Genomic DNA, 13735 nt, shown 5'->3' with positions numbered 1-13735 from the left:
AACTTTGTTTGAGAATGAGAAGGTAAGAATCGGTAAAAAATAACCCTCTCCTCTTATTTCTGTCTCTTGGTATTATGCCAACACCAGTAATAAAACATAAGGGTCATAATTCAAGTCACTGACAATCTAAGACAGTGGCTCTCATCCTGAGGGTCGTGACCCCTTGGAACACCTCTATCTCCAAAAATATATTTACATTAGAATTCATAACAGTAGCAAAGTACAGTTTTGAAGCAACAATGAAAATAATTTTATGGTTGGAGGCTGCCACAACATAATGAACTGTATTAAAGAGTTGCGGCATTAGGAAGGTAGAGAACCACTGATCTAGGGCATGATCAGATAAGCTAAATGTTGTATGTCTACATGCATTGTGGGTACCCCAATTAAGAAGTTGTAAAAAAAAAGATATCGTGCTCAATTTTAAGAACATGATGTTTGTAAAATTGATCATTTTTTTAGATCTCTGAGGCCAGTTTTTCTGCATTTATCTCTGTAAAGTTTCAACTAGACCAAAAATTAGGCTACTGTCAACTCTGAGGTGCACAAATGATGGTATATATCATCCCTAGCTTTTGAACTATTGCTAATGTTCATTCCTTTATAATTTCCATTTGAATTTTATATATACTTCTGAAAGCAGCTTCTTCCAAACACATTGAAGTCTATTTCACCGTTTGCACATTTAGTGGCTTGAAAAATTTTGTCATCTATTTTTGTTTTTGATATAATTGAACAATTCATGGGGCCTTGAGCCTTCAATATTTACACAGATGATTGGCAGACGGGTACATGCACAAATAGATAGCATGATTCATATATAGATGATGATGATGATGATGAAGATAGATAGATAGATAGATAGATAGATAGATAGATAGACCAAGAATAGGTGGATAAACTCTTGATAGTTTTGTATGTAGAAATAAAAGGCTATAAAGATATTGTGAACACAAAAGTTACGGAAAATTCTGGTATGAGTTTCTATTGGATAAACCATCTTGCTTTCCACAAGCTTAGGTTAAAATTTACTAATATGCACCCATCAAGGAGATCAGAACTGTCAGTCGTTTGAGTAGAATAACGTGAATTGCTTTTATAGTTCTGCTAGCAAAAAAGCATTGAGAAGAATTTGCAGCCGACTAAGTCCAGATGATGTTGTGCATCAATATTTGATTAGATACATTAGCTGGGCTAACTCTCAAGTGATCAGAATAAACATGATTACAACTCAAAACACAGTATTAAGGCATGGGTGGGTGTTTGAGAGTGCAGAAGGGTTTCCTTACCTACTGAATAATGAAACGTTTCTTCCCGACTGAAAAAGACCCTTCTCACTTTAGCTGAGGTACCAGATCAAAAATAGTTTTAGGATTCCAAGTTTGAATTAGGCTTGATATTCAATCTCAGCCTATGAATTATAGATTACAGACAGCAAATGACTATTGAGATTTTTAGTTCCAGAAGAATCAAAGAAGAGCAAAATTAGAAATAATTTAAAATTTGAAATCTGTCTTTAAAAAGTTGACGGATTGGCAATTATATACCACATAATTACCATGTCTGCAGAGAAGTCAAACTTGAAATGAAGAGGAAAACAAACAAAAAAATTGTGAGTGCCGGAGATATGCTGGAGGCACACATTTTTGATACAGAAAGATGGAATATTTTCATACACAGTTTATACTTTGTAGACATATGATTTGTTCACTTTCTGCATTTAACAAAATCCAAGTTTTATTAACAGTTAAATTTCCATCAAACTCAATGTGGGTTCAGTCTTCTTCTAATAGTACATGTTAATATCATAGTGATAAAATTACAGTATATAATTTAGTATATATAGTATAAATTTAGTATATAATAACTCTTGGTAAATCAAAATGGTATTCACTTTCTGAAATGAGGAATCTCTGCCTGTTTTGGAACTGGAATCTTTGGGCTACTTTTGTCTGATAGGCATTGTTCAAGAGCAAGTAACGTTTTTTAAAAAAAGTGCTGTATGTCTTTAAGAAGTCTCCTGTCTATGTAATCAGAGGTGTCAAACAATTCTATAAATACATCTTTAAAGAACATCATCAGGTGTACATTTATATAGAATTTCTTGATCTTGGGAGTTACACACACACACACACACACATATACACACACGAAGCTTTGCACTTATGAAAGGGCCATACAAATTCTAAACTAAATTGCTGTATGTCCACTGCTCTAATGGTTGTTTAATCCTCCAGAAAGGGTAATCATGAATTATCACAATTTTGATGTTACTTGAGAAGGTATTTCATCAGTGAGTAATTTGGGATGAACTTTAGACAAGTTTTCTTAGTTAACTAAAAGCAATGCCAGGTCTTCATCGGGGAGAGCCTGGGCAAAAAGATTTATGCGCAAATCACATGTTTTAAACATTTCTGCTAAGTGCTGGTTTTCTCTTTTGTGGTTAGCCTGAAACTTAATGCACCAAGGATTAAAAGGATTACAACATAATCTTAAATAATCCCAAATGTCATTTACATAGAGATAGTTGTAATAACTAAACAAAACTCCGCTAAAGGGTTGTAGTACTGTAAGGCAGCATCCGAAGCACAAGGGGAGGTCATATCTTCTCTTGTCTCGCTGGCCACACTGGGCATTCACACTGCGTTACATCAGGAAGGTTAACTGATAACATAGTTTGGAAATTAGCTACAGAAACACTAACACATCATTTGGGGGAAGCTTTAAAGAAAATCTTGTTTCAAAGTTGACGGGAAATTTTCATTTAAGTTGTTTCTCTTCCTTTGAGTTTGAGGTTCTCTGAACAATGTCTTTGGAAGTCTAGGGTGGGAAACTCATGACATGCTGTCAAACAGAGGGCACAACACAAATATGCTCCCAGCCTTCCAGGAATGCCACGTGTTAAAAACGAGAAGGAGCTGGGCATGGTGGTGCCAAGCCTTTAATCCCAGTCCTTCTGAGGCAGATGCAGGTGATCTCTGTGAGTGTGAGGCCAGCCTGGTCTGCTTAGTGAGTTCAAGGGCAGTCAGAGCTATATAGAAAACCTGTCTCAGAAAAAAAAATGATTATGAAAACAGAAACAAGACTGAAGACAAAGCAATTAATTCCATTCAATTAAGTTATCACATGATACTCTTTTCCAGCAAGTAAAGCAGTTTTAGATGTGAGACTGGAAATTATCTCAGTTACTGTACCTATTGAGCCAGGAGACTGGGCATGCCCTAGCTGCTCAGATTGTGACTGCTGGGGCCAGATTTGAATGCATGCAGTATGACAAACAACACTGAAAACAGTTAGGGAATACTATCTGCAACAAGATTCCCAAAGAGTAACTGAATAAAGAACTAGAAGATACTGTGTGTTTCCTTGGTTCTTTTCTCAGTAGGGAGTAGGACAGTAACTAGTTTTTACGATATTGAATCATCTGTCCTCTGAATACATATTTGCCTCCTACCTAGTATGGCTGAATAGGTTTCACTGTTTTCTAAACAAATTTTATGATATTTGACAGTGCGATTTATTGGCTTTCTATAGATTACATGTGTTAAGTCGTAAAACTCTACCAGTTAATAAATAATGAATAGAACTATGCCAACTGCCCATCTGTAAGACAGGAAACATGGAGACAACTTGGTTCATACCTCCATCAGAAGTTCACAACATCAACACTGTGCTCAAATGCCCGGGATTAACACTGTCTCTTTAATATAAAACCACGTCTGCAGGGAGGGACCCAGTTCCCTACAAGGAAATTCAAGTTGGAATAGTTTTAACATTTAATTACTCATGTTGCTTTTCAGACTCTGGGTAAACTCCTCTGGCTATACTGTATATTAAATACATTCATGTAATATTTTCCATGGATATGCATTACAACTGAACATAATTTGATTGCTCGTCCTAATCTGACATGTCTTAGCTTAACATATTTCAGTGCTACTTACATTTATTAATGTGGAGATAATTTAATAACATCCTGGAAAATGCAACTTTCAGCCAAAAGGAAAACTACTGGTATTTCGCTTTTATACATTTCTTGTGTCAAGAGGGGTGGTTTAGAAGAAATCTGAGCTTTTACCGATTTTCTCTTTTATTTCACAATGTGTATTGTTAGACTAAATGCAGAGGGGAGATTCTGCACATTTATACCTGCATTAATTTGAAATAAGACTGATTTCAATTGACAGGATTGCTCACAATGTCTCAAAAGGCATGGAGTCAAAAATAAACCAGTGTAAAGAGAAGCATCAGTGTCTAACATGGCTTTGGTTTCCTCGGTGGCTTGCCCTCCACCATTTCATCTGCCTACTAAATACTCAACCATCCCGCAGAGGAATAGTGGAGAGGCATTTGGGTCTGGGGACCTGCGTGTTTTCAATTGAACTTGATGCAGACTCAGGGCAGGATTCCTTCTCCAACTTGCATTTTGTCACACTGAGAAAGGACAAAATAATAAGCCCACCTCTTCCAGCCTCCTGTCTCTGTTAAAAATGAGGAGGCCTTTGGTGTGTTTGTAATCAACTGCAAAGGAGTAACTTTAACACAAACACAGGTGCTCATCATTATTTATTCGTTCACTAACCAGATCATCCTCTAACCTTAAGCTTGAAATTCCAATTGTAAATTTTAGCAGGATCTTGGTGAGGGTGATCCAGATTGTAAAATGCAACTAACCTTGGAGCTCCTCAACTTTTTATGTATTGCCCTCAGGTGCTAAGGATTTAATAGCTCCAAAGAAAAATATTTTTATTTCTTGTTCACAGGGTATATGTCCTTTTGCCTTGTTCAGATTTTAGTGTTCAGCCCTTTTTGAAAGTGTCATTGCTGCAATATCTAGTTGATATAAACTAGTTATATATGTTACCAGTTTATATAGTTTATACTAGTTACATGGAATATGCAAGTTAATACAGTAACAGAAGCATATTCCCCTGGAATTTTCTAACAAGCTCCCAACTGCAACTTGTAGAGACAAGTCCAGTAACAATGTCCCAAAATAAAAGGGAGAGAAGGGACTCTTTCTGCTCCCCTTCCAAGGTATCAAAATAATACTCTTTTCTTGATTAGAAAGAAGCAATATGATTATTTTATGAATGTTGGCTTCAGTGTGTCAGTGAGATTATGCTGCAAAAGATTTATTTTGGAATTACGTCTTTGACACACACACACACATACACACACGATAGAGGGAGGAGAGAGAGGGAGAGAGAGAGAGAGAGAGAGAGAGAGAGGAAGAGAGAAAGAGAGAGAGAGAGAGATTCATCTACCATTTATATGATTGGCTATGAGAAAATGATCCTGAACACAAGAAAAATGAATGTATTCAAATTTTGATGAAACCAAAAACACATTAGCACTGACTAATGAAGGGAGAGCAGAAACAGGAGCTAGGTCAAAGCACGCCAATAAGATGAAGACAATTCCCATCCCTTCAGACCAGACCACGCCCATCCCTTCATACCGGAACACACACATCCCCTCAGACCAAGTCACTGGGCAACACTGGCTTTTTACTGATTTAATTTTGAGGAAAATAATAAAGACCTTTTCAATCATATTCTTGAAGTTAAGACACAAAATTCAAGTATGTTGTTAGAAAGGACAATATCAAATTTTTCTTCCCCGGCTCTGAAGCTCCAGAGTACAAAGCTTGGGATCCCCATAGTTTCCTTTACAGAGTTCCCTCACTTTCAAAAGCTAACAAAGGCCCACTGCTAGTGCCCGGAGATTTTATCTGTCCACGCTAGTGTCAGGACAGAACAAAACTGGAGGGCAGTAGACATTACACTGACCATATTGATAGATTTTAGAACCAAATCGGCCAGAGGGACTCAGATGTAAACTTTCCAAAATGACGTAAATTAGATCAAACATTTGAACCGAAAGGAATGAACTTGTCATGCACGGTTTTCTTAGAGGAATAGATAGATGTGGCCTAATGGGCTAAAGCCACCGCTTTGTTCTCTTTGACTTCTGAAGTAGCTGGGGTCTAGGGTAGAGATGAGAGTCTTTTTATTTAGGCAGTCTGGGTTTCGGCCTGATCTCAGGCTGCCTGCGGCAAGCTGCCCTTCTCTCCTTGGCCTGGTGCTAGGACCCCCACCTCTCATGAAGCTTCTTTATTTTTTGATGCCTTGGTAGAGCAAGTGTGCTGGTCTCCAGGCTATCCATGGGTGTCTGTGGCTCACTGAAGTTTCTTGGTGGTGTTCACACAATGAGGCTTCCAGGTACTGGTTAACAAAACCTAGGTCTTCAGATTATACCAAGCAATGTGTGCAAACAAATCCTGGGCCTCGGGACAGGTTTCATGGGACCGAAGTGATATTGCCAAGAAGTAGAATTTTTCTACTTGTGAATTTCCATCTTGTATAAAGAACAGAAAATAAGACTTTGATTCTGGCACAACATTCCAACCATGGGCTCTCTTTTGCATATCTGTTTCAGAATTCTTATTTTGTATTTGTAAAACAAAGTAGCCATGTTTACTTCATGCCGAGTCTGGTTTTCTTTCCTTTTTAATAGCAAACAGATGTATTCCAGAAAAAGGAATAGTTTAATCCCTAAATTTGGTATATAATATATGGAGTCAATAAATGGTAACACAGTTTATAGCTTGTCCATGAGGAAGACAGGGTAAAATAAAATCAAGTACCTTAGGAAAGCACAAAATCACCTTTATATAAATAACCAGTGCCATCCAGTTTTTAGAAAGATGGGTAACGAGACTATCTGAAAGCAAGAAACACACATTCATACACAAACACAAAAACACACACATCAGCATACACACATGCACACACACAATGTTTATTTGCCACTAACCACAAGAAGGAGAAAAATCTGGGCAGTGGTAAGCAAAACTCTGAAACCTCAGAGCAATGTTTAAAACAGGATAAGAAAATAATAAAGCAAGCATCATAAACAAAGGCTTGACATGAACTCAAGAAAACAGTCAGTTTATGATGCAAACTAAAGCCAGCACTCACACACTCGAGAGACCTTGCCTGGGATCTGTGCAGAATCTTTCCATAGACAAGTGTACTGTGCTACTAAAACTTTAGCAGATAGTACAGACTTAAAAGCAAAGATATGATTTAGGAATATATATGTACATGCAAATACAGGTATACATCCAATCAATTAGTGTAAAGAGAGGTCATGAATGGGAAAGAGAGTGAGAAGGGGTATATGAAAAGGTTTGGAGGGGAGGAAAAGGAAAAGAGAATGGTTGGAATAAAATTATATTCTTAATTTTTCAAAAGGCAAGGATCTAGGATCTAGGAAGATGGCTCTACGGGAACGAGCACTGGCTGTGCAAGAATGAGGACCTGAGTTCAATCCCCCATACCTCTGTAAACAGCTGTGGGTGGCCCTGTGCGCCTCTGATGCCAGCACTGGAGCAGGTAGAAACAAGAGGATTTCTAAGGCTTTTTGATTCAGACTAGCTCTAGCTTCAGTGGGCGATGATATTTCAAGGGAATAAGGTGGAGAAGACCAGAGCAGAACCTCCAACACCCACCTCTCTCCTCCCTACAAAGACTCAAAAGGCATATTGTCTTAGTCAGTTTTTTCATCAATTGGACACCAAGCTAGAGTTATCTTGCAAGAAGAACCTCAGCTGAGAAAATTCTTCAGCCTGATAGCCTGTAGGCAACTCTGTGGGGACATTTTCTTGATTAATTATTGAAAAAGGATGCCTCAGGTCACTGCCGGAGGCGCCACTCCTAGGCACATGGTTCTGGGTGATACAGACAAGCAGACCTGGCAAGCCATAAAAGTATAATCCAGTCAACAAAGTTCTCCTATGACCTCTGCTTTAGTTCCTGCCTCCAGGTTTCCTCCTAGGATTCCCCTTATAATAAACTTTGATCTGCTAACCAATTAACCCTCTCCTTCCCAATGGCTATTGGCTATTGACCATGGTTTCATGGTATTTATCACAGCAATAGAAGCCTAACCAAGACACACATGCACCATGTAAACACACACACACACACACACACACACACACACACACACCATAAAACACTGCAGGACAGTTAAGGCTTCTTGGAATTTGAAGAGGCAGCCTATTGGAAAAGCACTGTCTTAAGTTTAACAATGAGATGAAATGACGTTTGGGGAGGAAACTGAACCCAGCAACACTTAGGCTGCTATTGGTGTCTGGGGTTCATGCTCTCAGAGAGTAAGCAAATGCATTTCTTCTTGGTAGAGACCCCCAGGCCCAGCCTCACCATGTTATGGGACATTTCATCTCCAGCATGGACAGAGGCTTTCTAAATCATTGTAGGGTATATATGTTCAATGCAGGCTTTTTACAGTGACAGCGTTGACACATTGCAGAAGTGACCCCAAGGAACATGAGCTATTGACACTGAACTTCCTTTGGTACCTTAGACAGACCTCGATAGTTCTGTTTGTTTTATCTGCCATTTAAACAATGCTTAATTTTTAAGACTCCCACTCCCACGATTAAGTCAAAGTCAGCCTTCCAATGTCTGCTTCTATGATGGATTTGAACGCCATTCATTCCAGAGAGATTACATGTGCAGTCTTCAGATGTTAGAGTGTGCTGATAAACGTGGTGGGAAACACGTGGGACCTTTCTTCTCTCATAGATGCACTGGAACTTACACAGTCACAGATGTCACTGTCCACCTCAAAGGAAGGAACAAGCCCCTGGCTGTCCTCAGCTCAGAATCAAAAGAAATTCGGCAGCGTTTAACGTTTAATTCGCATAGTAAACACTTGGAGGCTCAAGTGCTAGGAAACAAATGCTTCCCAGAAAGTACAATTAATGGCATGAGCACGTGGCTGGCTTCACTGCAGACGAATTTGTCCTTTGACTAAAGTAAGGCTAGTTCTATTATTAACACGGGAAATCTTAGATAGGCGGCACAGACTGCTGCATTATTCATAGAAGCATTGCTGCCATCTGGTGGCCGAATGGCAGTTCAGCACAGACTGCTCATTCCATCCGACTGGGTCTCCTTGAGGGCTGCCTGACAAGGCTCTGGGGTGGTGAAAAAGAAAGTGTGAACAGTTAGGCCTAAGATGTCAGTCACTTGATGACTGCCCTTGCTCTCCACACGGTGGTAGAACGAAAGACTCAAAGCGGTGGTGAGATGCTTGCGCATTTTTGGCCTTCATGTGAATGTATATTTTACAAGGCTTATCTAAGGAAGTTCGTCTTGGCTGTTGTTGACTGACAAATTTTATTGACATTCAGTTCTGTTGGCAAATAAATATGTACTCAAATATTAGAAAGATGTATTGAGTCTAAGGATATGTTATTTTGTGTAAATAAGAATATATGTGAGATGCTGTAATCCCTCATTTGGATCTAAGCATGAATTTTCTTAAGTTATCATTCACTGAGTCTGCTTTTGGAAATAATACAATTTATAATATCAAAAAAAGAAAAATGAACAGCAATTCATAAATCTCGAGATTCTAGCTCAGTCACTGAAGGGTTGTATGAAGAAATCTGATTAATTGTACACGACTCCGAAACCTATAAAGTAATCTATCTTTGTGGATTTAGAGATCGAATGGCAGATATTCAGGTCACACTGCACGTTAAGAATCTGATGATCATGGCTTACTCTCACTCCGATGAGGACACCTTTGTGTCCTGGGCTATTGTAAAACTTTCTAAAATCACGGAATGGCTCCTTGTATGTGGTTAAATCAGAACCTGAGAATGGATATATATGTAGATAAGAAACCTTTGAAGAACATAAGATATAATGAGTTAAAATTGCCCCAGGAGGGAGGTTGGAGTTCCTTGAATTCTCAGAGATGGTATTTAATAGTTAATGTTCACGTTCCAGTGTGTGTTTCCCTGCCATTAAACTGCCGTATGACTTACTAAAACTCACCGACAAAGAGGCATTGCAGTACCCCGGAAGAATTACAATATTGAATGAATGTTATTCTTTGCCATAAAGGTTACAAGTGGCTATTTTTACAGATAGACATTTGGATTTTATTTCAAAATTCTTCGGAAGGCTTTGGTTCAGCGTCTATACAATTGTTATTACCTCTGTTACAAGTGACTTTTGATACTGAAAATATTTCCTCCCTCAATACATTTAATTTGGCTCGTCAAAAACCATGTCACATCTTGCGGTAAGAAGGCTAAATTCCCTTAGGTCCTCCTTTCCCTCTTCTCCCTACACTCTCCTCGGGAAGATGACAGAAACAACACACTACAGCCCTGTCAGGAAATTAGAGCCATGTCACTTACCTCCGTCTCTTTCATCTGTAACTGTTCATTTTTAAGTCCATCTCTCTTACAGTAGGCTTGAGTATAATTTCATGGCGGTTTCTAATAGCTCCATAATTGACACAGAAAACCTTTGGTCATGGTACTCAGGTATTAGTCGTAAGTTGCTAATGGTTGCCTCAGTAGCATTTACTTTTCAGAACTTCGACAACTTCTTAACAGCACATTCCTATTTAGTTAGGAAGATTATTCATATGCTGTAACAAATGATGTTGCTTTAAGCATTTTAGTATACAGTTACTCAATGTTACTCTGTAGTGGGGTGTTTGCTGGTGTGTTAGTTTATGCCAAATTGTAGTACTGACAGCCGGATCACAGTGAAAAGGGTTCATCTCCTTTATTAAGGAGGTTTGAAAATCCCTTTAAGGATACAGTTTTGTTATAGGAGCCTCTGTCTCTGTCATAAAGTCCAAGAAACTGAAAGTTGGTCTGCTCTTAGTTTATTGATGGCCAAATCTTAGAAACCAGGATTTAAGAATCAACAAGAGTGAAACAGCAGGAAAAAGCAGCATATACAAAGGACTTATAAAGTTGGTCACAGAGCAGCATGATGCTAACTAGATTGTTCCACCCAAAGTTGCATAAAGTGTTTAAAGAAAAAAAAAATTTTTTTGCCTCTCTCTGGACTGGTGTCTTTAGGTCTTCCAGTTTCTTGGTTATGTGGTGACAGGAAGGCTCTTCTAGGTATTCTCTTTGTAGAACTTCTGAATATCCATAGCAGAAAGATGCATGACGCAGCTTGAGGCAAGATGGATGCTGTCTCAGGAAGGCTGAAACCAACAGGCAGCTGTGCACATCAGCAAGTGCAGACACAGCTGTGGAGAGATGAGGAAGGAGAGTAGCAATGTGTGATGCAGTATATCCTAGCAACATGCAAGCGCCCATGTATCTCACATTAAATGCTGCCCAGGGCCTCAGAGATGTGACTGATCTCAGGACTACAGAAGAGTTAATAAAAAGTCTCATGGAAAAAAATTCACCTTTTCCCTGCAGGAGGCTGTATTTGATATTCATTGCATATTTCCTTACCAGGGATTCTGGATTTCTCTCATCCATTGTCATGTTCTGTTTTCCTGCTGTGCCATGTTTCATGTCCAAGGGTTGTACGACCTGGTTTTCTTGACATTTCCAGCCTTCATTTAATGCAGTCCACAGCCCGCTGCACTCACCAGGTCTGGAAGCAACAAGAGGCAACTCCCTGAGCTACCTACAGGCCAGAACCTTTCTTGCTGTTAGTATACAGAAAGAGTGATACCCTATTGTTAGAAAGGCCAGTTTCCCCAGGTACATTTCAGACATTCTACTAGATTGTTGCTCTATATCTTCAGTGTGCACAACTATCCGCCATCAGCTATAGCTTTAAGCTAATTATGTATCATCAACACCTTTAGAAGCAAACCTCTCCCTATCTTAAGAGGAACGATTGCCAATCCAGCAAAGACCAGATTTGAAAACGTAGAAGTATAAATGTTATAGGTGTATTCTATGATGGCTATTCTTTTTTTTACTTTGGTTCTTGGACAGCTATGGTCTAGTTTCAGGGAATGCTCTGTCACATGTCACCATGAATTCTGTGCTGTGGAGCAGTTTGTTGAGTGCATGCACTTGGGCTGTAGTATGGCAGACCTTTCTCCTTTAAGGTACCGCCTTACTTCAGATTAGTTTTAAGATACCATACCATTGCAAGGTTAATTGTTCCCAAGTGATGGGGTACTTGGGAAGAGCAGTATACCCTGGAGCTAGGTGTCCAGGCTCATATTTCTTTTACTTCTCTACTCTGAGGCAGTGCTTTGAATAACTAATGTCACTAGGTCTGTGTCCTTAAAGATCAGAAACAGTGGAATAGGCACAGGCACTGATCAGAAAATACAAACCCAGCATTTCAAGTCCAAGGAGGCTGAGCCAAGATCCCAAGAACAGAAGGGATCCAATTTGCTGCGCAGAACCTGACTGATGGTCTGAAGTGCTGAATGTTATCTCCGGATGAAAAGCTATTCAGTAAGCAAAGCTGTACTGGCTTTGTCCGGAGGAAGTAGTACTGTTAGATCAATGTAGAATCACTATGCCTGACACTATGGCTGCCCCGATCATGGATTTCTTTACAAGATCTAAATGGGTAAGGATAGAAGACGGAGACCATTGAAGGTATAAGTCACCTTGTTCAATGCTGTGATCTCTGGGAAATATTAAGACATTGAGAGGAGACTTAAAAAGGGGAATGTTCTTGCTGGCTCTCAGGAATCCATTCATATTCTCTGGACTTCGTTGTCTCTTATCTTCTAGATTGTCCCCCTATAGACCTCAGGTTACCATATAAAGCCATCCTTGCTATCTATGTTCTTCCCTCAAGCCACCTAACTCTTAGTTTTCTTGCTGCTTGCACATCGCACTTGTGAGAGCACTTCTGCTCGCCACTGCCCTAAAAGGGTGGACTGATGATAGGGTGCCAAGCCTGGTTTCTCATTCCACATCAGCTGACTTCCTTGAGAGGCTATAAGGCCTAGCTTAGGAAGCAGTCCTAGAAAAACATACGAAGGGAAATGGAGATTTTAGCCATTTGTTTGTGGGATTTAGATTCTGCCAAACTCTTGTCCCAAATTCTGAATGTTGTATTTCCATTTAGGGATTGCCGTGTAGCCCTTTATTTAGTGGATTTGACATTGTCAATCATTTAAAAAGCTAAAACCACATAGTCTGTTGAAAATGTATGATCAGAAACTTACTATTTTTATGACCCAGTGATAAACCTCAAGTGATAACTTTTAATTGCTGAGATTTCTTTGTTTGCTTCAGAAGACAAAGTCTTCATCTATCATTCCATAGGCTTTAAAAATACAGTGACATTATACTCGAGTTTTATTTTGAATTTTCTAAATCATATGTCCTGAGACTCAAAGTACAAATATCACAGCCTGGGCATGCTAAAGACATAGGTTGATTGTGGAATAGCCACTCTGCTATCAATGGCTTCCAGACGTGCTGTTATTGCACAATATACAATGTACACCTAGCTAAATACAGTAGTTATACTCATTTAACTATATGAGAATATTTGAGTAAGACTGAGGTTTCTAACTTTAACTTGATCAGTAGTTGTTGTAAACCTCTAAACTTTGGGCTCATTCGTAACAGTAAGTATCTAGCTGATCCATATTATGCATCTACAATTATAATCCGAAGGTTTAATTTTTATGAGAAGCAATAACAATGCTGAAAGTCTGATCTAGCCCTTTCAAGAGGTCATAGGACCACAATCCATTGGGCCAACTTTAATAATTAATAGCCAAGTTCCATCCAACAGGGCTGTAGAGAAAAGGCAGGTAGTAGACTTCATCTGGCCATGTAGCTTTCCTATTACTCAGTATGTTTATAGAAATAACTGCCTAACAAAGTTAACTTCCAGGAAGGATGCCAGGTTACAAGGAATCATACCCAAGTCTCAGAATCACA

At 39.1% G+C, this 13735-nt stretch overlaps 1 protein-coding gene across 1 annotated transcript in view; it reads left to right on the top strand.

Annotated features, from left to right (window-relative positions):
• Positions 1 to 13735, top strand: part of LOC121462866 (rho GTPase-activating protein 15) — a 568141-nt gene that overhangs the window by 100082 nt on the left and 454324 nt on the right. The gene's annotated exons all lie outside the window — the stretch shown is intronic.

The sequence above is a fragment of the Microtus oregoni genome, unplaced genomic scaffold (assembly GCF_018167655.1).
Source record: "Microtus oregoni isolate MIOR12 unplaced genomic scaffold, Mior012 000025F_ref0000491, whole genome shotgun sequence".
NCBI classification, from domain to species: domain Eukaryota; kingdom Metazoa; phylum Chordata; class Mammalia; order Rodentia; family Cricetidae; genus Microtus; species Microtus oregoni.
The sequence above is the reverse complement of the archived record's forward strand: the minus strand, read 5'-3'. Positions and strand labels throughout refer to the sequence as shown.